Source organism: Geotrypetes seraphini, chromosome 7 (assembly GCF_902459505.1).
Source record: "Geotrypetes seraphini chromosome 7, aGeoSer1.1, whole genome shotgun sequence".
NCBI classification, from domain to species: Eukaryota; Metazoa; Chordata; class Amphibia; order Gymnophiona; family Dermophiidae; genus Geotrypetes; species Geotrypetes seraphini.
The window spans coordinates 77,745,228-77,772,464 of record NC_047090.1 but is presented as its reverse complement, the minus strand read 5'-3'; the positions used below and the strand labels follow the sequence as shown (position 1 = coordinate 77,772,464).

Sequence of the window (27,237 nt, the reverse complement as noted above, 5' to 3'; positions counted from 1 at the left end):
ATGGTTCTTGATGCAAAATATGGAGTAAGGGGTCTATCCAGGAAAGCTGGTAATATTAGCACTGATTGGATCTGTACATCTCTATCACAGTAAACATAGTTCTTTAGGCCTCAGGTTTAATCAAATGCAACTTGCATAGACAGCATTACCTTTTTAATTTATGTAATATTTTATTTATATTTATTTCACAAGAATTGCAATAATAGTGGTGTACTTCTGCCAGAATCTTCACAACTTTGGATATCTGAGTCTCTTTCTGTACCGAATCTGTAAATATGAAGACAGATGCGCTATCTTGCTGTGATACAATAATTTGTAGTAGACCGTAATCAGATGCATTCGCTGGCATTTCAGCAATAAAGAGGCTCCTATAGAGAAGAAGCAAAGCTATGTGTTCATGTAATTTAGCTGTGTGCTAAATGCAATTATAAAATGGCTGGAAAGTGAATATATTTCTTGAATATAGAAAAAACATTTCGCTTGTCCATTGGTAAGATATGTAAGATTGAAGCACATAACTTTCTCCTCTCGCTGGCTCTCAGAAGCACAGGCAGTGAAAAGGTTTTTGGAGCAGAAACGTTCATAGGTACTTTATAACTAGGTACCTTATAGTTAGTGGAAGCAAATGAATAATAGATGGTATGGATGAGCAAACTGGATAGGCCTTATGGGGCCTAATATTCAAAGGGTTTTAACATGGCAGGAGAGGTTCCTGCTCAAATTCAGTAGCATTTAATTGGGTAGTGCCACTGAATATCTCTTCTAATTGGCCATTTCCTAACTGGTTACATTAACGGTGGTCGGGGGCAGAGTTTGAGAGGAGATACAATATAACCAGTTAGTGATGATATTTGGTCCACTAACTAGCTAAGTAAGCAAAGTTATGTGTTGAGTTAACTGGGCACCAGTCTGAATATCGGCTGATACTCAGTTAACTTCCAGGTCAATAATACTCATACTCAGATATTCATTGCCAGAAGCCGTGCATATCCCAGCATTGAATAGCCAGGGTTAGTTCAGGTGTTGAATATTTACTCCAGTAGTCTTTATTTGCCACCATTTCCTCTACCAAAGGGTACTTGCTTTTTTCTGTAGCCAAAAATTTGCTGGAAAACAATGCATGATGATTTGAAAATCACAGAAGCAATATTCTAAAGCACTAACATGGTCAGAAAAGCCAATTTACCCAGTGGAAGACCTTTAAAATGGTCCTCATTTGACTTAGTCAAGGTTACACACAGGTGGCAAAACCAGGATTAAACTTGAGATATAGGAAGATAAAGTGGCAGAGCCAGGTCTAAACCTATTTTTTCCTAGTTTGTTCATTATATTTATTAGTCACCCAATCCTTAGGTTTACCAGACATCCGGAAATACCCGGACATGTCCTATTTTTAGAAGACAGTCCAGGTACCTGGACAGACTTTCCAAAACCCGGCAGTTCGTCGGTTTTTGAAAGCCTCGATGAGCTCCAGCCTCTGAGCTTTAGGCCCTCCAGATGTGGCCAGAGTTTGTCAGGAAAGAAGAGAGGAGGTTTGTGGGGGCAGAGCTGAGGCTGAACGGAGGGGCTGGGGAGGAATGAGGTGAAGCCAAAGGTGGGACTGGGCGGGGGCAGGGTAGAATGGGGCCGGGCCATGTGTCAGGGGTTTTTCGGCCCGAAATATGGTAACTGGCTCACCACCTACCAGTCTTTAACAAATTATAAGCAACATACAATTCTTAATTAAGGCTGATGCATGCACCAGAAGCTACAAAATTAAAATAGGTTCAAATATATAACCAATACTTAGGGCTCCTTTTACGAAGCTGCGTTAGCGGTTTAATGCGCTTAATAGCGCGCACTAATTTGCCGGCCGTGCTAAACGCTACCGCCTCCTCTTGAGGGGGTTAGCGCGTGCTAAAAATGTGCGTGTGACAGAGCCACTAATGCAGCTTCGTAAAAGGAGCCCTTAGTTATCATTTAACACAGGGGTGTCCAATGTCGGTCCTCGAGGGCCGCAATCCAGTCGGGTTTTCAGGATTTCCTCAATGAATATGCATGAGATCTATGTGCATGCACTGCTTTCAATGCATATTCATTGGGGAAATCCTGAAAACCCGACTGGATTGCAGCCCTCGAGGACCGACATTGGACACCCCTGATTTAACATAACACTTTGCAAAAACATGATGACACATGATGACAATTCAACTAAGAAATTTGCCTTAAGTAAAGGGAAATCATTCCAGAGCTGAGTTGCTTGGAATTGGAAAAAGGAGTCTAAAACTCACTTAAATTTCTGTAATAGAAGGGAATTCAAGCAAACAACAGTGCCAGCTCTTTGAATGTTTAGAAGTAAGAATTTCTAAAGAATGTGAGAAATACGCTGGACTAAAACTTCATGGTCTATTGAAAATTATACAAGCCAGTTGAAAAAAATCCTGGGCCTGGATTGAAAACCAATGTAATCTCATCAACGGGGGAATAACTCTATCATATTTCCTGTTCGAAAAATCAGTCTAGCTGCAGTATTTTGTTGAGGCTGGAGACAAATTACCATTTTTGCAGAAATTCCAAGGTACAGAGCAGAACTTTTGGCCCTGGACTTTTCCTGAATCATTTTCCAGAACACTATACCTGTTCCCTGCTGGACTTAGATTTGAACACAAATTACCCCCTCTCCCCCTTTACTAAGCTGCGTTAGAGGTTTCTACCGTGGCCGAGGTGCTAAATGCTTCGACGCTCATAGAATATGAGCGTAGGAGAATTTAGCGCTCCAGGCTGCAGTAGAAACTTCTAACGTGGCTTAGTAAAAGAGGGCCTAAATGTAAAGCATTCAAGATTCATCTCAGCCTATTTTCCATATAAGTGGGAAAGTATAAAATATTCAAATTGAAATTGTCTAAAAAAAGAAGAGGAAAGTGAAATAGATAGGCAGGGTGTCTGCCAAGTTGCTATGTATACCTCTACTTTGTACCTCTGAATCATATACTTTCTGATCTAAGCATTGTTGAAGCAGAAAACAATTATTTTGTGACCCTGTAGGCCATTTTAAAATTACATAAAATTGTAAAATAGTGTAGCAGGAAGTGCTCATAGCTAATGTGTTGTATTGGAGTTAAATTATGTTATTTGTGTGCCTGCCAGATGGCATGGAGGTAATAATTTAATGTATTTACATATGTTAACAATAGAAGCCAGATATTCAGTTAACACCTGGCTGCCTAAACTGTCTGATCTGTCACAAACAGAATATCTGATAGGTAGCAGAATATTTACTTATGCACACTAGAAAAAAAGCGAAAGTCAGCTTGATTATCCTTAGCATCTAACTCTGAGCAGAGGTCCACTCTAATGAAGCATAGCTAGGGATTATTTTGTTTTTAAAGGGGTGAGATGTGCTATCAAATTAAAATAATAAATAATACAGAAGCAAGCTCCAAATTTAAGTCTAGAAATTAGGAAAGATTAAACTGGTATGTTGTTCCTTCTCATAATCCCCCTCCCCCCCTTTTTACAAAACCACAAAAGCGGGTTTTAGCACTGGCTGGAGCGTTGAATATTCTGACGCTCGTAGAGTTGAATGTGAGGTTCGTTGACCGTCGCTTGCTGTTTTGAAATCAGAAAATATACTGGCACTACAGTGACCCACAGAATTTTAACATAGACCTTAGAGCGTCAGGGCCCCAGTCTTTTTCTTTAGAGATGGCTCGTAATGTACCAACCAGCATTGTGTACACAGGGAGGGTAATTTTTAAAAGGCATTTCTATAGGTGAAGCAGTGATTATTCATATAAAATAGACTTTTTTTAAAGTCTATTTTATATGAATAGACTTAGGGGGCCAGACATGGGGGCAAACCTATGTGTCTGCAGCTTATATGCAGATATGTTAATCAGAATGAGCAGAAGTGGTCTTGCGGATGGGAGTAGGAGGGACTTCCATTTATACTCAAACTTTCGAAAATATGAGAAAATTAGCTCAGATCATTTGTTGCTATTAAAGAACAAGGCAAATACAAACGCCTGAAGATTGATTTTGCATGGGGCATCTACCATGTTTCCCCGAAAATAAGACAGTTTCTTATATTAATTTTAGGCCCAAAAAATGCACTAGATCTTATTTTCAGGGTATGTATATGATCATCTCTCCCTTCCTCTCCTTCACCCCAATTTTTCCTCTTTCCTTTTTCTCCCCCACATGTGCAGCATCTTTCCTCCCCTCCCTCGTGCAGCAGGACCCTTGCCCAGTTTCTATCCTACCCTCCCTCCCATGTGCAGCAGGACCCTTGCCCAGCTTCCCTTCCCTCCCTCCCATCCCTAGTGCAGCAGAACCCTTGAGCGAGCATGCCCCCATCCCCCAAGCACCCCCATCCTCAGTGCAGCCAAATCCCCATCCTTCCTTCCCTCCCATCGGAACCCCGCCGCGAGCCCTACTTACCTCCCTAAGCAGCGTCAGGCCGGCAGCATTTTAAACAGGGTGCTTTGGCCTTGGTCACCCATGAATTCACTCTGTTGTTACGTAGCAGAGTGAATTCATGGGCGGCATAAATGCCCGTACCTAGATTCAGGAGATAGCTTATTATAACTTATTGCCCTGACCTATATGAATGATAACCCCTCTGAATGAATAGAGTCATTCCACTCTGATATTCAAAGCTATTTAATTGGCCAGGAATGGCCTCTGACCACTTGTTATAATTTGCCAAAAGTATTTTGTTACTGTTTTATTCTAATTTTTATTTTCTAGTTTTGATGTGTATTTGTTGTTTGTTTATTCATTTATTTGTGTGTGTATCGTAACCAGCATAGATTGGTATGATATGCGAGATAAAAGTTTTTAAAATAAATAAATAGTGTTTAACCAGTTAACCATGAATATTCAGCGCAAGCTACAAGTTATCTCTACAGTTAGAGGCTAAAGGTTAACCAGTTATATCGTGTGATAACATGCAGTATTCATCGCCAAGTTTAGTGGCCAAATCAGACCACCTAACTAGCAGTCCTATCTTTTGGACACTATTAACTTGACCAGCTAGTACTGAATATTGACTAAGCCAATGAGTTAGCACCAGCCAAGAAACTGCAGATATTCAGTGCTGGTCAGAGGCATTGCTGGTCAGATTGGCATTGAATATCAGGCTCACTGCCAACTGTGGAACAGCCCCATTTGTCTTTGTTTGGTGAGACTATTTGGAGTCCTCTTACTAAGGCGCTTTAAACAATAATGACTTACTGTAGAATGGGCCAAAGTGGTTTGTTGGACTCTTTAACAGCATGTAACTTAGATAGAAACATAGAAACATGATGGCAGATAAAGGTCAAATGGCCCATCTAGTCTGCCCATCTGCAGTAACCGTTTTATCTTCCTCTTTCTAAGAGATCTCACGTGCCTATCCCAGGCTTTCTTGAATACACAGTCTCTGTCTCCACCACCTCTTCCGGGAGACTGTTCCACACATCTGCCACCCTCTGTAAAAAAGTATTTCTTAGATTACTCCTGAGCTTATCACCTCTTAACTTCATCCTATGCCCTCTCATTGCAGAGTTTCCTTTCAAATGAAAGAGACTCGACTCATGCGCATTTACATCACGTAGGTATTTAAACGTAGGGCCAGACTCTATATGCACTAACAATTAGATGCCTTAAAACAGTGCATCGCAAACTGTGTGCCATGATGAGATTCCAGGTGTGTTGCGAAAGAGACAAGTCAGTCACTGTTGGCACTGGTGCCGGCGCCTCTCCTTCTCTCTGCCCCTTCTCCCCCAGTGATGGAGGGATTTCCAAAACCCAGCAATTTGTCCTGGTTTTGGAAGACCCCCAAACTCAGGGCCACAGCGACAGGGTCTCTGAGCATGAGCAGACATCGACGTGATGATGTCACATACCTGTGCGTGACATCACTGGTCGATGTCCATGCGTATTCAGAGGCCCTGTAGATGCGGCCCTGAGTTTAGTGTGCCATGGTGGAAAAGGTTTGTGAGACACTGCCGTAAAATATTGGTGTTAAGCACAGATATTGTGCCTAACCTAGAGCACCAGACTTAAGCCTGCTGTAAACCTGGTGTAAATGTTGGTGCCCGAGTTACACACTAACCTAATATTCTATAACTATGAATGCAAATTTTTGGAACGCCCCTGACATGCTCATACTTCTCCCATGGCCACACCCCTTTAAAGATATATGCTATAGGAGTTGGGCACACTGCCTTATAGAACAGTGCACAGCCAGATGCGTGCACAAATAATAATGAGTGCCAATTAGTATCAATGATTCATTGTTAGCACCCAATTATTGATGTCATTGAGCTTGTTAAGGAATTAATTTGCCCCCGCATGTCGGGCATGCGCTCAAATTTGAGCACCATATATAGGGCCTCTTCTATTACACTGCACTAGCAGTTTCTAGCATGGGGAGCCGCGCTGAATGGCTCGTGCTGCTCCTGACGCTCATAAAGTTCCTATGAGCGTCGGGAGCAGCATGGGCCATTCAGCGCGGCTCTCTGTGCTAAATTGCTAGCACAGTTTAATAGGAGAGGGGGATAGAATCCGGAGAATAACTGAAAGTTCATGGATAGGGCCTAGATAACAGTAAACTGCTATCCAGCTAGGTGTTCTCTCAGGATAAATGCTTATGAATATCCAGGCCATAGATCACAACTGCTTCAGTTTTTGTTGGAAGTCTTTGTTTATCTCTGTCAGCTTCGGGCATCAACCATCATAGTTCATTTTACAAAAGAGATGGCGCTTTAGCAGTTTCTTAAACCTAAAACAGATGTCTTTGTTGCCTAATGTATACTGGAAGTTTGTTCCACTCTACAGGTCCCACACATGGAAAAATACTAGTTCTCATAGCTTCTAGATGTAATTTCTTATGAGTAGGAATGACCAAATCACATCGTGCAGCAGAACGCAGTAATCGCAAGGGCACACAGGACATCACGCAAGCTTGTAAATATTTTGGTGATAACCAATGTACACTCAGATAAACCATCAGTAATAACTTATACTTCACTCTGTATTCCACTCTGTATGCAACAATATGAAGTATGAAGTAACATGCTCATACTTTCCGATCCCAAACAAAGCACGAATAATATAATTCTGAACAACTTGTAACGCATGCATATCAGCAGATGCCATGCCAAAAAACACAATATCACAATAGTCCAAACTGGCTAACATGACATATGTGCATAAATACCAAAATTCTGCCCAAGTGATATTCTGTAAATAAATACATATCTTACATGTTATTTTACATGTAGGTTTACATATGAGTAGAGTCTAGGTGGAGCCTGATTGAGACACATACATTAAACTTATGTGCATATATCTGGTATTTATGGTTGGCTAAGCACTCATGCCTAAAATATAGCATTCATATTTCATCTGTTATACTTTTACGAAGCCACGTAAATAAATGGGATATTCACGTGGGATCTCTAATGATGTAAAGGCAGGGGGTGGTGAACAAATTCAAGGCGAAGGGCCACTAGAGTGGGCAGACTTGATGGGCTTTGGCCCTTTTCTGCCGTCATTTTTCTATGTTTCTATGTAACAGCGCGCTAGCTGCTACCACCTCCTCTTGAGCAGGTGGTAGTTTTTCGGCTAGCGCGGGAGTTAGCTCACACTAAAAATGTGCGTGCGAGAAAGCCGCTAACCGCGGCTTCATAAAAGGAGCCCATAATCTATAAAGGAAAATAGGATCCTACTTTCTTTTATAGAATAGGTGCCCTCCAGCAGCCTAAATATAGAAACACTGTAATAGATTTGCTCTCTCCTTGTGTAAGTGTAGGCGCATTAGGAAGGAATTCATCAAGGGTTGCTAACTGATTTAGCTCATGCTAAACTGTAAGATGCCCATTATATTCCTATGGGAGTCTTAGCATTTAGTGCATGCTAATTATTAGCACTTATTAAATCAGTTAGTGTGCTCTAAATCAGTTAGCACCCCTTGCTGAATTCCCCCTAATGTGTTAAAGGGGAGGGAGGGGATTGGATTTGTATATTGCCTTTTTGTGGTTACACATTCAAAGTGATTTATGTACTGTATTCAATTTTCTATACCATTTTCCCAAGGGAGCTTAGAACAGTTTACATTAATTTATTCAGGTACTCAAGCATTTTTCCCTGTCTGTCCCGGTGAGCTTACAATCTATCTAATGTACCTGTGGCAATGGAGGGATTAAGTGATTTGCCCAGGGTCACAAGGAGCAGGGTGGGTTTGAACCCACAACCCCAGGGTGCTGAGGCTGTAGCTTTAACCACTGTGCCACACACTCCTCCCTTATTTTGTACCTAGGGCAATGGAGGATTGAGTGACTTGCCCAGGGTTACAAAGAGCAGTGCTGAAATTGATCCCTCAACCTCAGGGTGCTGAGGCAGCAGTTCTACTACCACTAGACCACTCACCTCCCATAAGAGAATTGCTTGCACGGGTTCACTTAACTACTTGTCCTTTAGACTCAATACTATCTAAATAGTTACGGTCCCATCTGTTCATCTGGATGATATTATCTATCATACAATCTCTCAAAGTCTATTTATGGGTGTAGTCCCTGCATTCTTCAAAACAGCACTTATTTGGCCGATTATAAAGAAGCCTAACCCTGACCCAACCGAACCTAAGAATTATTGGCCTATATCAAATGTACCTTTTCTATCCATACTGTTGGAGACGGTCGTGTTTCAGCAGCTGCAATCTCATATGATAGTCTGGATTTTGCTCCATGTATGATACTGAAACTGTACTGGTCTCATTTCTCAGTGAATTATACTATCATTTAGAGAATGGTGAGGTAGTTCTTCTGGTATCGTTAGATTTGTCTGCTACTTTTGACTTGGTAAATCGTATACTTCTCCTCGATAGGTTTTCTTCAACCGAAGTTGGCACTGTTTTGGTTTTCCTCATTTTTATATAAACACACTTTTCAAGTAATGTCTTTATCTCTTCAATAACATAGAAAGATCTGCTTCCTATCATTTAACATGGCATGCCACAGAGCTCTGTGCTCTCTCCTGTACTTTTCAACATCTTTTTTAGTACACTTAATTCTTTTAATTCCTGTTACCTCAGTGTTGTCATTTAAATTTCTGGGCTTTATAATTGACTCTGCTCTGATATTTGTCCCTTAAATTTCCACTGTTATGAAGGCAGGTTTTTATGCCCTTCATACAGTTCAATCAGTCAGGAGTAATTTTGATCAGAGTTCTTTACACTGTCTTTGTTATGTCTTAATAGCTTTGCATTATGATTACCGTACTGTCATTTGATCTACACAGGCCTTCCATGTTATAGTCTCAACAGATTCAAACTCCTTACTGCCGCTCGACTGATTTTTAATGCTAAGCAAAACAATCGTATAACCCCTCTGTTGAAACAATTACACTGGCTCCCGATTCAGTCCAGAGTAAAATTTAAAATTATTATTTAATATATAAGGTTTAATATATAAGGTTTAATATATAAGTTATCTATCATGTCTTATACTTCCGTAAACCCCAGTACTCTATCTGCACTCATTAAGGGCCTGATTCTGTATAGGATGCTAATCTCAGCAGCCGCCTAAGCGGCTTTTGAGAATTGCACACGGGTGTCCTATACAGAATCACATTTGTCCTCATGGACAGATGCCTAACCCACCTAATTCCACCTAACCCATCTAATTCCACCTAACCATGCCTAACCACCCCAATTCTCTAACTGGCGTCTGTATCACAGGCGCCGGTAGAGAATCGGGTTGTTGCTGAGCTGATCGTGACAAGGGAATCTCCCTGCTGCGATCAGCTCAGCGGCAACCGCAGCGACATGGAACCCCCAACACCTCCCCAGGAAGTCGGGTGGCAGGAGAGATGCCCACTCCCTCTTGCCCCCCCCCCACGAAGTATCCCTTGGCAGGGGGAGTGCCCAATTCCTCTTGCCAGAACCCCTCCCCGAAACATCCCCCTACCCCACCCAACCGCAATAGGCAGGAGGGATGCCTACTCCCTCATACCAGAACATTTCCTCCCAAAACATCCCCCAACCTGGTGACTGACCCCACCCCACCCAGCAACCCACCCTTCCTCCCACTGACCCCCCAACCACCCGGAGATCCCCCCAACTCCCCCCATACCTTGTAAAGAGAAAATCTGGACAGAGGGAGGCATACATAAACCCTCCAGCTGGCAGGACCACCACTGGAAAATGGAGGGGCCTTAGGCACCTGGTCCAACTGGAGCCTTAGGCCTCCTTCCTAGTGCATTCTGTAATATACTGGAAGGGGCCAAAGACTCCGATTGGCCAGATATCTAAAACTCGTGGGAGGCTTAAGCCTACTAAATTGATGTGCATTCAGATACAGTAGGTATTTTTCTGTTCCTGGAGGGCTCACAATTACAAAGTAAAAGGCTAAAAATGGGATTTGAACCTGTGTCCCTTGTTCATCTTCTACTGTACTAATAATCACTAGACTGCCTCTCTGCTCTATGTGGATGTCTCTGTGGCCATTTTCTAAGAATGCTGCCATACAAATATCCATGTCCCTTGTAATTTGGCCATTCCAGGTTATATAATGGCTGTTCATGCAGGATATTTCCAGGACTTGGATGTCCAAATCCCGTGTTTTCAAACAGGAAACCTGAACATATTTCCAGTTCTATAAATAGAGAAACCCAGCAGCGATGTCTGTTCTCACTTACTTTTTGTACTAACTTTGGATCCTCTAAGGAGGGAAATTCAAAGTAATTCTAAAATACAGGGTTCTACTGTTGGACATGCAACATTTAAAATTGTTGCATTTGTGGATGATTTACTGATGTATGGTATGGATCCTCATAAATCTTTCCCAGTACGGGGGGCGTGGTAAGATGGCGGCGGTGTGAGAACCGCTAGGCTGATCTGGAATCCGACGAAGCCGGTGCTTCCTTTGTAGATATCTTACCTTGTATATCTATCTTTGCTATGCCGCACTCTAAAAGGAAGGGGGTGTTAAGGGCCGTTCCCTCGCCGGCCCTTTTTTCAACGCCCATCCAGCAGACCGTCGATCGCTTCTTTGGGGTTCAACTCCCGGTTGCTCCACAAGCCGGAGGAAATGTCCCGGCATTGGGGGAAGACGTAGGAGAACCTCTTCCCCTTTTGGGGTTTGAAACATCCTTATACCCTCCGGCTCCATCATAACCTGCGTGTCCAGCGTCTGTCGGGGCTCTGTTGCAGGAGGACTATGATCCCGGAAGGGATTCTACGGGGCTTCCTGGAGAGGGCGACGAGCCGGTAATGGCAGGGCAGCTGAAGACTTTAACATCTATAGAGAGAGAGAAAATTCACTCCTCTCCCACGGAGGCTTCCTTGGGAGACATTTGGTCACTCCTTCAGCGGCTGGAGATTTCGTCGAGCAAAACAACTGAGGAGGTAATCAACATTAATACCAAGATGGACAATCTTACTAAAACTGTTGACTCAATGAAATTGGAATTCTCAACCCAAACTATACAAATGCAGGATGATATAAAACAATTGCAAACATTTAAGAACGCAGCTATCAAAGATAACTCCTTCATTCATAGGAAATTAGAACAAATTGAAAACTATAATAGGAGATTGAACCTTCGTATTTTGAACTTTCCATTCTCCCCTGGAACTTCTCCTATAGTCTATTTGAATAGATATTTAATTGAAAATTTGAATATTCCCTCTGACAAAATTCCTCCAGTAAACAAGATATACTACCTTCCCAATAAAAAGATACCTCAAAAAGAATTGGATAAACAAAATGAAGGAGAGAACCAGATTGATTTTGGGAATGTGACTGCGTTATTGGAACAAACTTTGAATGCAGAGACAGAGAGAGCAACTCTTCTAATTTCCTTTGTTTTTGAGCAAGACTTAAATATGGTGTTAAGATTATATTTTAAGAATTCTCATAAATTATATGGAGAACAACGGATTTTGATGTACCCAGATGTCTCTAAAGTCACACAAGAACGAAGAAAGGATTTCCTATCTCTGCGTAAAGAAATTCTTAAATTGGGAGCTACGTTTCTATTAGCTTATCCCTGCAAGTGTTTGGTGAGGTATTTGGGAATTAAGTATACTTTTTTTTCTCCAGACCACTTGAGGGAGTTCCTGAAAGTCAAAAACATCATCAAGGACTGATTATATGATGGATTATGAGTAAAGATAGTAACCGGTTTCACATTAAGCATTTTCTTTAGAATTTAATACCACTTTAATATCTCCAAACTTTAAAAGACTTCCATGCCCCCTATTATTGTGGTCTAAGAAAGGGATAAATAATATTTCTGTATTTGATTTTTGGTTTGATTGATAAAATGGTTTCCTTCCTGTGTTACATGGAACAAGATTATTCTTGTGATTTGTTGTGAAAGTTCAATAAAGATAATTATAAAAAAAAAAAAAAATCTTTCCCAGTACTTTTGGAAGTTTTTAGGAATACAGAGACTTCAGTTTTTTCAAATGATTTGGAAAAGTCAGAAGTTTTGGAAAGTATGTAACCTTTACGGAAAGCATGAGGATATTCTCTTCCATTAAAATGGACCTCTGGTAGGGTTACCATATGGCTCCAGAAAAAGGAGAATGGTTTGAGACGTTCGAGTTTTATATCTACTGAAAGCAATGGAAGTAAGGAGGACAGATAGAGACATCTGGACTTTATTTCCATTGAAAGCAATGGAAGTAAAACCCAGATATCTCAATCACTTCTCCTTTTTCTGGAGCCATATGGTAACCCTAACCTCTGGGTCTTTCCAATGCATTATGCATGCTGAAATGAGCAAACTGATACTAGGACTCAATTAAAGATCTGGAATAGTACTGTATATTATTATCTCTGATGGGAGACTAGCCCTTTTTGATTTGGTTGTCTTCCTCTGTTGGCTGGATATTTTACCAACTCTCCTAATTCGTTAGGTTTTGCAAGGGTTCTGCTAGGGAGAGAAAAAGTCTAAATGTGATGGATTTATGTGCAGGGTAAGTGGCAACAAGGTGAATTTTAAAATAAACAGTCAAACTTATTTGCTTATTTGCTGTGAGGCTGGGGTGTTAGAGACTAATTATGTCATAGAACTGACTTTTGAATAAGCATATTTTAAGCCATGGCATATAAATTACTTACTTCAAGCCCAAATGGCTAGGCTGTCTTCTGAGCTTAGGAACACCCCTAAGTTCTACTCTTCTTTCATGCAGAGAAGTACTTCAATCCTGTACTACTTCCCCAGGTTTTTGTAGCCCAACCCTGCATTTTTTAGCAGTAAATTTTAGCTTCCAAATTCTAGACTAGTCTTCAAGTTTCATTAGATCCCTCCTCATGTCATCCATGCCATTAGGGGTATCAACCTTTATTGTAGATTTTGGTATTATCTGCAAAGAGGCAAAACTTAAAAGACAATCCTTTCAGAATATTACTAACAAAATTGTTATAAAGAACTAGATCAAGAACAAATCCTTGACGTATACTGTTGATAACACCCCTGTTTTCAGAGTGAACACAAACTACCTTTTGTCACCATCTATTCAACCAGTTCCTAACCTAGTCAGTCACTTTAGCACCTGCACCTTTGGTACTCAGTTTATTTATAAATTGTCTATGCAGAACTGTATCAAAGGCTTTGATACAATCTAAGTACGTCACTTCTAGCGTTGTCCCTCAAACCATCTCTCGGGTTTGTTTGACAAGACATACCTCTAGTAAAAACAGAATGCCTTGGCTCCTGCAATCCATTGGATTCCAGAAACCTTACAATCCTTTGTTGTAGAAGCATTTCCATTAATTTACCTATCATAGATGTCAGACTAACCGATCTGAGGTCCCCAAACTCCTTTGTACTTCCAATTTTGTGGATAGGGACTATATCTACCTATCTCTAGTTCTACAGTACCACTTCCAATTCTAAAGAATACCTGTTGGAAATACCCTCCTTCAGAGATATCAAATACAAAAGTGTTAAGACAAGAATGTTCTCAGTGATGGCTCCAAAGTGGTGGAACTCAATTCCGAAGGAATTAAAACTAGAACAGGACACCGGAAAGTTCAAGAAAGGGATGAAGACCATCCTCTTCACAGACTTCTTTAACTAATAAAGCAACATAGAGGAGAAATCTGGCTAGTCCCCATTAGGAACACAACATAGAACATGATACAGATATTATGTGTGCAAATAAGTAGAATTTAGTATGAACATAGTACATGATACTAGTATTATATGCATATATATGTAGGATAATTGACTAAGGAATAAATGTCTGTACTGAAAACCATCTCAAAAAATGCCAATTCTGTATTATAACACCTTTATAGAAGCTCATGTGAATAGCTCTGAATTAACTCCCCAGTCATTAGTAGTGATATAGAAGCTTTCAATAAACATAAACATAAAGAAACATTGAAAAAGTCAAACAGCTGAACTGCCAGAACTTCCCTAAGTTTCTTCAGTACACTCATAAGTATCCCATTCGGTCCCATCACTTTGTCTACCTTTAGTTTAGCTAACTCCCAATGAACATAGTCTTCTGAAAATTGTTCAAGGTCTGCTTCACAGATGAAGGGAAGGAGGTAGGACTGCAGAAAACAAACAAATAGGAACAGAAGTGAACACAAAAAAAAGAAATATTTGTTAAGCAATTCTGTTTTATCCTTATCAGTTTCTACACATTTTCCCCTTCACACCTGAGCCTTACAATGAGGGCCATTTTTGATAGGATGTCTAAAACCAACTTTGGATGTTTCCCATAAGATGTCCAAAGTCGGAGATGGAGAAATGTCCAGTTTCTAGCAGGACATCCAAATAATTTTTTTTTATAAAACTGCTTACTTGGATGTCTTGGCCACCAGAAGATCAAGATCACCAGGTCATCTAACTTCATTCACCATTTTTGACTACAAAAACATCCAGGTTAGAAACATTCATATCAGCACCATTTAAACATGGGAGGGACCATCATTGTAATGGACTGACCATATATGCCATCAGAGCAGTGGGGCACCTTAGAGGGCACTGCTGTAAACTTCACATAAAGAATTCCAGATATACTGTGCATCTCACCCTATACCCCTTATAATTTATACTGAGCCCTCCAAAACTCCCCCCAAACCTACTATACCCACTTGTATACCACTATGGCTGCATTGGCACCTATATGGCAGTACATATGTCTACAGCCTCAGCACCTTGGGTTGTGGGTTCAAACCCACACTGCTCCTTGTGACATTTAAGTTCTGTCTGTAAGGTTTATCAACACAAGACATCCAAGTCTAAGCTGAACCAAAGCCCACACAAATCCCACCCAAAGCATGTGTCTAACATGCCCCTTTATGAGTTAGATGCAAGATGTCCTGAAAGACATCTAAATATTTGTTTCAAGATTCAACACTTGGTCCTTTTGCCGAGAAAATGTCCAAGTGCCGATTTAGGGGCATTTTGAAAATGCCCCTAAATGCCACTTTTGCATTTCCTCCTATCATTAATGTATCTAAAATGTGTTTAGTCCCCCTATTTTACTTATTGCCTATTTTTTATTCCAAATGCATCTTTGCTTTCATGACTACTAGCTTCACTTAACTTTTCCAGATATTGTTATCAGTCTTCCTCTTTCTACAGTCTCTTGTAATTTGTGGGGCTAACTTCTTTTTTCATCGTAACACAGCAAATAACGGCAGATAAGGATATACATGGTCCATCCAGTCTGCCCAACAAAGTGTCCAGAGCCACGCTCGCTGCTCTGAATGGGCCCCAGTCACCTATGCATGATAGGGATGATATGTGGTTATAACCAAAAGTTTATATATTTCTGACAGTATTCAACTACCAATAACATAGTCTTCTGAAAATTGTTCAAGGCTTGATGAATGGCAGGAGGTAGGACTTCCCCTCCTGCCTCAACTGCACTGCACCTTCACTCGCAGCATGTGACAACAAAGTGATCTACAACATTGGAGTTGCGAACTTCACCTAGTCTTTTGCTATTTGCAGGACACAAACTGTAGAAGTCTATCCATCAATGGCCTAGCTCCCCCATGCAGGATTTGATGAATCTTCTTTCAGCCTTTTGCCATTTGTGAGACACAGACTGAAGAAGTCTGTCCGGCTTAGGCCTTAGTTCTCATTACTCTTACCTAACCCCACACCTCAACAACCTGTTGCATTTCCATCCTCTTTCTATTTAGTCTTCTCCTGTGTCTATCCCACACATTTTTGAATTCACTCATCATTTTTGACTCTACCAATTCACCTGAAAAGGCATTACAAGCATCCCCATCCTCTCTGTAAAAAAATATTTCCTGATGTTACTCCACCATCCAGCTTCCATCCATGACCTCTAGTTCTACCTCCCTTACATCTCTGGAAGAGGTTTGTTTATATATGAATACATTTCAAGAACTTAAATGTATGTTTCATATCACCTCTCTCTCCTTTCTCTTATACATACATATTCAAGTCTGCCAGTCTCTTCTCATACACCTTATGGCACAAAACCTGTACCATTTTTGTAATCTTCCTCTGAACCCCTCCAGTCTTTTTACATCCTTGAAAGCTTCCACAAATGGACAGAATAATCAAATTGGGGCTTCACCAGTGACTGTACAGTAGCATCAACACCTCCTTTCTTATGCTTGTTACGCCTCTCTATATGCAGCCAAGCATTCTACGGTAACAGCCACCACCTTATCACATTATTTCCCTTACCTTTTCAGCTACTACTTTTTAGATCCAAAGTAACATTTCTTTTCTCTTTTATTAACTTTCCTAACAAAAAAATTATGTTTCTTAAAATAACTCTTCAATTTTTTCTACTCTTTTTCTGCTTCCTCCAAATGTTCCCATCCAGCTAATAACTCCTTGGTATTGCCCCCATGTTGACAAAGTTATTTTTCTTGAAACCTAGAACTATCACTTTTGAATATAACCTCCCCATCTGTGTCCATGTGATCAATGGATACCAGATGATATAACACTGGAAACACTCTCCCCATTTGTAAACACTATCCAACACCATCCGTGCATTCATCCCCAGGATGTGAGCTTTTCTACTTTAGCCTTTGCTCTTGATGAGAAGTGTACCACTAGAGGTCAGAACCACCATTTTGAAACCTGGATCCAAAGGGGAAGAAACTAAAAAGAGACTGCTCCAGCCGTGTCCCACTAGACGCCAGGGATCACCTCTGCTTGATTCTTGCTTTGGTTTGGGGATTGGGGGAAGGGATGTTCAAAAACAGAATAAAAGGAAAGAGGAGATCAGATTGTGGATGGGTGGGGGGCAGGGTTGGAACTCCAAGTGGTGTGGAGAACAGAGCGATGGAATCTGCAGAGGTATTGAGGGGGATTGGAAAGGTAAGATCAGATTGGCAACCCAAAATTAATGGGTGCTAATGATATTCAGCACTGGCCCCCACATAGTTAAGTGGCCAAAGATAGAACAGTCTTTTGTGTGGTCCTAATCTGGCCACTTTGCATTAAATATGTCTCGTGCCCAAGTAAGTGCCAGCTCCTCCTTGACTACACACCTTGACTGCTGGCCAGATTTTAATTGTGCAGTCTGAGCTGATATTAAATGGCACTGCCTGTCTCTTAATATTGGCAGCCAGCCCATTCAGCATGGTTTAAGTAGGTAGGAACTTCTTTTAAAAATAAATCAGTCAGAGCCCTTGATGCAAAAAAAAAGCCAGAAAAAAATTCCTTAAGTGTTTTTTCTGGGAGGCAGAATATCTACATTTGCAAATGCCGCAGAAGACTTCTAAAATGGCCTCAAATATAACAAAATGGCATTTGTCCACAACGTCCAGACATTCTGGAATATTCCAGAAAAATATGCTTAAACAGCACTCATTTTTTCACTATTATTTTTGTGTATAATAATATCAATTTTTATCAGAAATGATTACGGTAGTTACAATGATATATACCTTGTGTTTGATTCCTCACCTTAAAACACAGAGTGTAATGCATGCTGTAGAGTAATTATATTAAATGTTTCATTCAGTGAGTGGGAAGATTCTATTCAGAAACAGTGCTTTCATTGGAGTACAAGGTTTACAGTGCAACAGGGCATATGGAAAAGTGTAAAAATATTCTGCTTCATGAACAAGATATGCTAAACATATTAAACTTTTGATGAACTTCAGTGAAGAGAGCAGTACAATGTAGCTAAGTACTTTTCTTCTTAAAAAATTCATGTTATCTACTAATAAAAACTGTCCACCCATTTATGTTTAAGATAAGTACTGTAGATTTACTGTACTTAGCAGACGCTAGGGTTCGGATTCTAGAAATGGCGCCTAGTGGCACCTACATTGTAAGCACCACTTGGAGTGGTTGTCAATCAACCGCTAGACGTCCTTTATAGAATCCCACCTAGTGGCACCTAGACATGCTTAGGCATCATTAGGCATCCCAGAGGTAGGCCCCAGTATATTAGGATAAGGTTTACTTGACCTAATGTACTGGTGCCTAACTCAGACGCCTAGCAATGCCTAAGTCAGCCACACCCCTACCACCCCTAACCACACCTACTTTTCAGATAGGTGTCACTGGTTACCTTGTAGGTGGTCAATTACCGTACCAATTAAGCCAATTAAAAAAAATGTGGCAGATTCCAAAGTTAGGCATCCTTGATTAGGGCGCATAATGTAGGCATCCTATACAGAATCTAATCCTGGGTGGATACCTTCTTTATGCTGGGATTTACTATTTTATTTATTTATTTCATTTTCTATACTGTTCTCTCAGGAGAACTCAGAAATGTTTACATGAGTTTATTCAGGTACTTGAGCATTTTCCCTTGTCTATCCCGGCGGGCTCACAATCTATCTAATATACCTGGGGCAATGGGGGGATTAAGTAACTTGCCCAGGATCATAAGGAGCAGCGTGGGTTTGAACCCACAACCCCAGGGTGCTGAGGCTGTAGCTTTTAACCACTGTGCCACACTCTCCCTAAACAGTGGTAGAGGTTTTTTACCATGGGCGAGTGAAGTAAATGCTCTACCGCTCATATAATTTCTATGAGCATCAGAGAATTTACTTCACCAGCCTGTGGTAGAAGCCATTTAGTAAAAGGAGCCCTTAATTAAGTATACCACAGGTTGATGTTGATCCATGTTTCTGGTTTGATTATTTATTCAGATTTTCTATTAGTGTACACACTGGGATTTCAAGTGTTTTCTTGTTCTCTCCAGCATGTCATTAGACCCCTGTTGAAGTCATCTACTTGCCAAAACACTGGCCTTGATGGGTCTTCTAATATTTGTGATTCTGCATGTTCCCCTATGAATAAAAGCTACTGGTTCATTCATTGGTGATCTCCAGGATTGACTACTGTAATGCCCTTTTCAAAGGAATCTCCTTAAATGAAATAAAACGATTACAGATCATTCAAAACGCTTCCATAAAACTTATAACCAAAACTAAGAAATTTGATCATGTAACACCTCTTTTAAAAGACGCACACTGGCTCCCAGTCTCCCACCGGATAACATATAAACTATGCATACTCACCTTCACAACTCTTCTTAATAAAACCCCAGCGTTTATTTATAAATTACTGATACCATATTCTCCAATCAGAACCCTTAGATCTAATGAACAGAATTTATTAACTATTCCATCCCTTAAGGTCATCAATACAAGACGACAATTTATTTTTTCTGTTACAGCACCTCAGTTATGGAACGCCCTTCCAATTTATTTAAGGGAAGAGAAGAATCTTGAGAAATTCAAAAGTAACTTAAAAACATTTCTCTTCAAAGACGCTTTTGATAATTGATGAAACTTACTGCAGTCTAGAATATTTTATTGTATTATATTACACCAGTGGCGTACCTAGGGTATGTGGCACCCGGGGCCCATCATTTTTTGACACCCCCCCATGTAAAAAAATATTTTTTGTAATGACCATGAAACATAATAAATGGTCGGAATAGAACAGGCAGTGAAAATTTTCTTATATTCCAAACATAACATAACATAAATTATGTCTGAATTGTCATGACATCAGAAGTGCATATGGAGTAGTTGCAGGTGATGTTTGGGACAGTTCTGATTGTGTTAGTTCGGTTTTATGTGTTTTTTGAATAGAAAGGTTTTTATTTTTTTTTTAAGGTTTTGCAGTCTATGGTCGATGTCAATTGGTTGTAGAGTTGGGGGTCGAGTGTTGCAGCTCGAATGGCTAGGAGGTTGTCGAACAGTTTTTTTCTTTCGACGTTTTTGGTTGGAGGGTGTGTGAATGGTGCGTGAGTTCTCCTATGTCTGTTTGAGATGGATTGAATTATTTAGTTGAAGAAATTAGTTACCCCCTCATCCCACACACATTAATTCTCTTCCATTATAAAAAAAACATTGATAAGTTCCCAGAAAAAAAATACATTAAAATAAAAAGTGAAAACAAAGGCCCCTACAGATGAGAACATAACATAAGAATAGCCTAACTGGGTCAGACCAATGGTCCATCATGCCCAGTAGCCCATTCTCATGGTAGTCAATCCAGGACACTAATACCTGGTCAAAACCCAAAGAGTAGCAACATTCCATGCTACCGATCCAGGGCAAGCAGATACTTCCCCCATGTCTTAATAACAGATTATGGACTTTTCTTCCAGAAATTTGTCCAAATCTTTCTTAAAACCAGCTACACTATCTGCTTTTACCATAACTTCTGGCCACTTCATTTTTAAGTTTAGATCTTTCCTTTCAAACAGAGACCTTGCTAGATGTCAAATACAGCACAAGGTAACTTCACATGGACTTAGCTGTGCAGGAAATGTGAATCTCCTCATACACCCACCATATAGTGCAAAAATGTGCAAAGGTCTGTTTATTTCTTTCGATCACTACATAGCCTAATGCCACACAAGCAGTGCTGTACAAACATATTCTGTAGGTCAATGCTAAGGATAACAAAGTTTCCTTCCTTGGACCAGAAGGAGATACTGATAAACCACTGGAAGAGATTCCAAAACAACACCCAAAGACCCACTCAGTGTGTGAACCAGTTGAGTGGAGTGGACTAACTGGGGGGTGGAAATGGGCCCGGAGTTTGCTCAGCAGAATTTCCCAGACCACCTCTTCCTCTCAACACATTGACACGCTGCCACCACCACCACTAGGAACACCTCACTGGGTAGGCCAGCTATGCTATAAACTTTATAAAACACATTATTATATTTTATTATAAAGCACATATTTTAACTGAACTCTCTGACATCCTCAGCCTTTCCATTCACAAAAATAGAAGGAAGAAAAGTTCCCATTTCCTGCTGTCTCATGTCCCCGACCTATACAATATTTTTTTTCTGCAGACCCTTCAAAAGTCTGACCAAATCCTCGTTTCACTTGCATTATAAAGTACTGAGGATGCCATCTCTCCCCAATCCCAGGTCCTAAAGTCTAAGACAGTAGCGCAAACTAATGCTGCCAGATTCAGGAAAAAAAAATTTTGATTCGATTCAGCCTATTGAATTGGTTTTTCAATTCGATTTTCCTGCCAATTGGGTGATTTTTTTCAAAACTCCTGGTGGGTTTTATAGCTTTTTCACCGCCTTTGGCTTCTCCTAACCACACTGGCGCTATGGTGTAAATAAAATAAAGAAACAAAAAGGACTTTTCCTCTCTTTGTTAAATCCTAGCTCACGTTTGCAGTCCAACACCAGCTCTGGCAGGATACACATTTCAAATCTGACATATTATAATCACAAAACAGAAAATAAAATTAATTTTTCTACCTTTTGTTGTCTGGTTATATTTTAAATCTTGTTGGTCCAAGGCTCTGGTTTTCTTCCGATAACTTGCTTGCCAGGGTCTCCTTCTTTCTTCTTTCTGCATGCTAACCATCCATCTGCCAACTCTGTCCTCCCTTTCCATTTCCCTTCCCTCCCCAGGAAGTCTGGTATCTTTCCTTTTTTTCATCTCCCTCCACAGATCCACCTTTTCTTAACTACCCTTTCATCCGGCATCTCTCCCTCTTTCCCCACCACCCCAGAGTCCACCATCTCTCCCTTTCTTTTCCCAATTACCCTTCTATCCAGTATCTCTATCCCTCCTCCACACCATCCCTTGTGTCCAATTTCTCTCCCTTTCTGTTCCTTCCCTCCCTAAATCCCATGGTCCATCATCTCTCTCCCTCTCCTCTATTTTCAGACCCATTATTTCTTTCCTCCCCCCAAAGTTTGGCATATGCACGTCTCTTTGAACACCCCCTTCCCTCTGTGTACTTCTAAACCAGGGTCCCCAACAAAGGCCTGTCCCCCCCTTAAAGGTCTGCCTGTCCCCCCTTGAAGTCCTGCACCCCCTTGAAGGCCTGTCCCACCCCCTTGTAGGCCTGTCCCCCCCTTGAAGGCCTGTCCTCCCCTTGAAGGTCTGCACCCCCCCGAAGGCCTGCACCCCCCGAAGGCCTGTCCCCCCCTTGAAGGCCTGACCCCCCCTTGAAGGCCTGTCCCCCCCTTGAAGGCCTGCACCCCCTTGAAGGTTGGCACCCCTCCAAAGGCCTGCACCCCCCTGAAGGCCTGTCCCCCCCCTTGAAGGCCTGTCCCACCCCCTTGTAGGCCTGTTCCACCCCCTTGTAGGCCTGTCCCCCCCTTGAAGGCTTGCCTGCCTGTCCCCCCCTTGAAGGCCTGTCCCCTCCCTTGAAGGCCTGCACCCCCCCGAAGGCCTGCACCCCCCGAAGGCCTGTCCCCCCACTTGAAGGCCTGCCTGCCTGTCCCCCCTTGTAGGCCTGTCCCCCCCTTGAAGGCCTGCCTGCCTGTCTCCCCCTTGAAGGCCTGTCCCCCCCTTGAAGGCCTGCACCCCCCCGAAGGCCTGCACCCCCCTTGAAAGCCTGCCTGCCTGCCTGCCTGCCCGCCCGCCCCACCCTGGACCCACCCCGAAGGACCGTTCGCCCCCCTGGCCTCCCCGCACTACCTATGAAGCAGCCGCAGCAGGATCGCGAAGTCAGCTATCCCTGCACTGCTTAGGAGCTGCTTCCTGCGCCGCGGTCCCGCCCCCTCCTCTGACATCAGAGTTGGGGCGGGACCGCGGCGCAGGAAGCAGCACCCAAGCAGCTCAGGGATTGCTGACGTCGCGATCCTGCTGCGGGCTGCTTCATAGGTGTGCTGGAAGGTCAGTGGGGCGAGCGGTCCTTCGGGCGTGGGGGGGGGATTGAGCGGCAAGGCCAGGAACACCCCCTCAGGGCTGGCACCCGGGGCGGATTGCCCCCCCCCTTGGTACGCCACTGTATTACACTGTTTTTTTGTTATTCATTTTGTATTCTCCCTTTTTTGTTCTACTTTCCTATAATGATTTGTATTTCATCTCCCTTCTTTCCTTGTGTTTTTAAGTTTGTTTTCGTAATTTTTTTTTTTTTAAATTAATATTGTAAGTTAATATGTATTGTTCTGTTTGTATTATTCCCCAGAAATTGTAATTTTAATTTGCTCATCGCTTTGAAATTCGACAAAGCGATTAATCAAAACAATTATTAAACTTGAACTTGAAACTTGGTTGTCTCAGCTCAGACGTGGAAGTTTGTTGTTGGGTTTTTTTTTTCTGGATTGGAGACTTCTTTCAGACATTTCTTGCTCTCTGTCTGTCAGAAGATAAATTAAGAAATGAAAAGGCCCTTAGTACTTCATTACGAGAAAGTAGATTCTGTAACAAAAAAGTAAAGAAGAAACTTCAGTTAACATGCAGTAAACAAAAGGTCTTCTGCACAAACTAAATAACAAAATGTTGGGAATGCCTCAACAATTAACATGAATTCTTTACATAAGTACATAAACTTTGCCATAAAGGGACAGACTGAAGGTCCATCAAGCCCAATATCCTATTTCCAAAAGTGGTCAATCCAGGTCTCAAGTACCTGACAAATTCCTAAAAGATTAGAACAGATTTGTGCTGCTTAACTTAGAAATAAGCAGTGGATTTTCCAAATATGCTTTAACAATGGTTTATAGACTCTTCTTTTAGGAATTTATCCAACCTTTTTCAAAATCCTGCTACACTAACTGCTTTTACCACATTTTCTGACAATGAGTTCCAGAGCTTAATTAGATGATGAGTGAAGAAATATTTCTCCTATTTGTTTTAAATGTAGCTTCATTGTATTTTTTGGAAAGAGTAAAGAACTAATTCACATCTACCCATTGCACTTCACTCAGAATTTTATAGACCTTTATTTCCCCTCAGTCTTCTCTTCTCCAATCTGAAGAACACTATCTTCTTTAGCTTTCCCTAAGAATTAAGAACATAAGAATTGCCATGCTGGGAAAAACTGAAGGTCCATCAAGCCCAGTATCCTGTTTCCAACAGTGGCCAACCCAGATCCCAAGTACCTAGCTAGAACCGAAGTAGTAAAACAGATTTTATGCTGTTTAGCTTAGGAATAAGCAGTGGATTTCCCCAAGCCACATCAATAATGGCCTATGGACTTCTCTTAGGAAATGATCCAAGCCTTTTAAAAATCCTGCTAAGCTAATGATTTCACCACATTCTCTGGCAATGAATTCCAGAGTTTAATTACACGTTATGTGAAGAAATATTTTCTCCGGTTTGTTTGAAATCTACTACTTAGTAGCTTCCCCACATTCCCCCTAGTCCTAGTATTTTTGGAAAGAGCAAACAAACGATTCACATCTACCCTTTCCACTGAATTCAGTATTTTATAGACCTCTATCATATCACCACTGAACCATCCCTTCTCCAAGCTGAAGAGCCCTAACTGCTGTAGCCTTTCCTCATAGGAAAGTCATTCCAAACCTTTTATCAATTTCATCACTCTTCTCTGTACCTTTTCTAATTTTGCTATATCTTTTACAGTATTCAGGTTGTAGCCGTACCATAGAGTGAAGTACTGATAAAGAAGTCCTCTCATCTTCTTTATCATTTTATCATTTATACCTTTACTAATTCCATGGCAGCTGCAATGGTCAGGGGCTTGTGGGCATCGCTCCTATCTGATTCTCACTAGACCACTAGTGATCAGGCAGATAGATTTACTCATAGGTTTCAGAATGGGGGTGGCCACAGGGCCGTGGCCTCCCAAAAAATCTCATGATTCGTGAGAATTTGCAGGAGCCAGTCAAAAAGCCGCTCAGCGCTGAGCAGGAGCACTAAAGCGCACTTTTGCTCGTTGCCACTGAGCGGCAGAAGAAAACGCATCCCATGGCTGCCACCACCCATCGGGTAACAATGAAGTAGGAGGGCAGGGAAGGGGAATGGGTGCAGAACCTGACAGGGGGAAGAAAGGGGGCTGGGTGCAGTGCCTGACAGGGATGGAGGGAAGGAGGCTGGGTGCAGAGCCTGGCAGGGAGAGGCTGGGTGCAGGGGTTAGAGAGCTGGGAAGGCAGGGAGGACAGATGCTCAGGGGTTGGGAAGACAGATACGGTACATACTGGGAGATGGGAGAGGGTTGGGAAGGACAAATGCACGGGCGGAGGTTAGGAAAGGAGGAAAAGAGATGCTGCACAGGTGAAGTAGTGGGAAAGGAGAGAAAGAAATCCTGTTTGGGGGGGAAGGAACGGAGAATTGTTGGACATAGGTGTGTGGCATGAGGGCGAAAGAGAGATGTATATGGGTAAAGGAAGAAAGAGGAAGAATTGTTGGACATGATAGTGGTGGAGAGGAGGAAGGGAGAAATGTTACACTGGAAGGGAGGAGAGATGACCCAAAGAAGGGAGAGATGTCAGACCACTGGAATGGGAAGGAGAGAGATGCCAGATGGCAGAAAGGAGAGGAGAGAGATGTTAGACCTCAGGAAGAGGGAGGGAAGGAGAGAGAGATGCCAGGCCATGGGAGAGGAGAGAGATTCCAGGCTATGGGAAGGAGAGGAGAAAAATGCCAGACCATATGATGGGAGAAGGTGGAAGACAGAGATATCTGACCATGGGAGAGGGATGAGATGGTGCATAGGGATGGAGGGAAAGGGGAGACAGAGGGAGAAAATGGTGCACAGCAATGGGTGTGGCAGGGAAGAGATAAGAAGAAATTCTTCTTATGAATAAGATAGGAGGAGGGGAGAAGAAAGAGGGAGGAGGTGGTACACATGGATAGATGAGAAGGGAAGGCATGGAAAAGTAGGTTTTGAGAAGAAAGCAGGAAAATGGAAGAACGTTAAATGTAAAAGTTAATGCTAAAGATAATGTATGGCAGAAAGTGAAGGAGAGAAAATCAGCAAATGGATAAAGTGGCCCTGGATACACAGTTAAGAGCACAGACAGAAGGAAGTGCAACCAGAGATTGGGAAAGATGGTTTGAAAACCAAAACTACCAGACAACATAGGTAGGGGAAATGATTTTATTTTCAGTTTAGTGATTTAATTGTGTCATTTTTGAGAAATTACATCTGCTGTCTATAATTTGCACTGTTAAGGAAGAAATGACCACATCACCAATGCCTACCTAGACTCACACTGGCTACCGATTCGAGCCAGAATTCAATTCAAACTATACTGTCTACTCTTCAAAGTAATTAACGGTACTGCACCCACCTACCTAAATGACCGCCTAAACCGTAACCTTCCAACCAGAACAAGAAGAACACTGACATCATTCGCATACCCACCACTCAAGGGTACTCACCGCAAAAAGCTTTATGATAGCCTCCTGGCAACACATGCTGCAAAACTCGAACCTTCCATCACCAGATTGTTAACCACAACATCAGACCTCAAGACATTCCGTAAAGAAATCAAAACACTGCTGTTCAAAAAGCATATACAATCTACCTAACCTCCCTCACCCCATCCCCCAAGAAACCAAAACACTGCCGTCCAAAACATCTTCCGATGTTATTAAGTCTTTACTATCATTCTGTTATTAAGTCTCTATCCTCAAACTGTATTCTCTATTGTCATGTACCATCCTGGAAATGTCCAGTTCTCTTCTTATGTAATCCGCTTTGAACCGCAAGGTACAAGCGGAATAAAAATCACTAATGTAATGTAATGTAAATGCATTTGTTCCTATTTCTCTGGGGGTTGTACTGTACGCAGTCTTGAATCTTAGTGTTTCATTTATATATATTAGTACTTTTAGTTTGTGGTCCCGTATTTGCATAGGGGTTATCTGTGTTCTGGTAGGAATGAATGCTGAGAAGCAAACATACAGTGTGCTTTGTATAGTTTAATGTTATGTATTGTTAATAAGATTTATATTGTGTGTGCATATATGAAAACTGAATGGAAAAAAATGGTATTACAATTAGTACTATTATGGGAGCGGAGTCTGGGGTGGAGATTGGGCAAGGTCTGGGGCGGAGCTTGCGGGGCCCCCCCCCCAAACAAAAAAGCATTCCACT

At 41.7% G+C, this 27,237-nt stretch overlaps 1 protein-coding gene across 10 annotated transcripts in view; it reads left to right on the top strand.

Moving 5' to 3' along the window:
- The window catches only part of MEIS2 (Meis homeobox 2), a 659,015-nt gene that overhangs the window by 66,279 nt on the left and 565,499 nt on the right, over nucleotides 1–27,237 (top strand). The gene's annotated exons all lie outside the window — the stretch shown is intronic.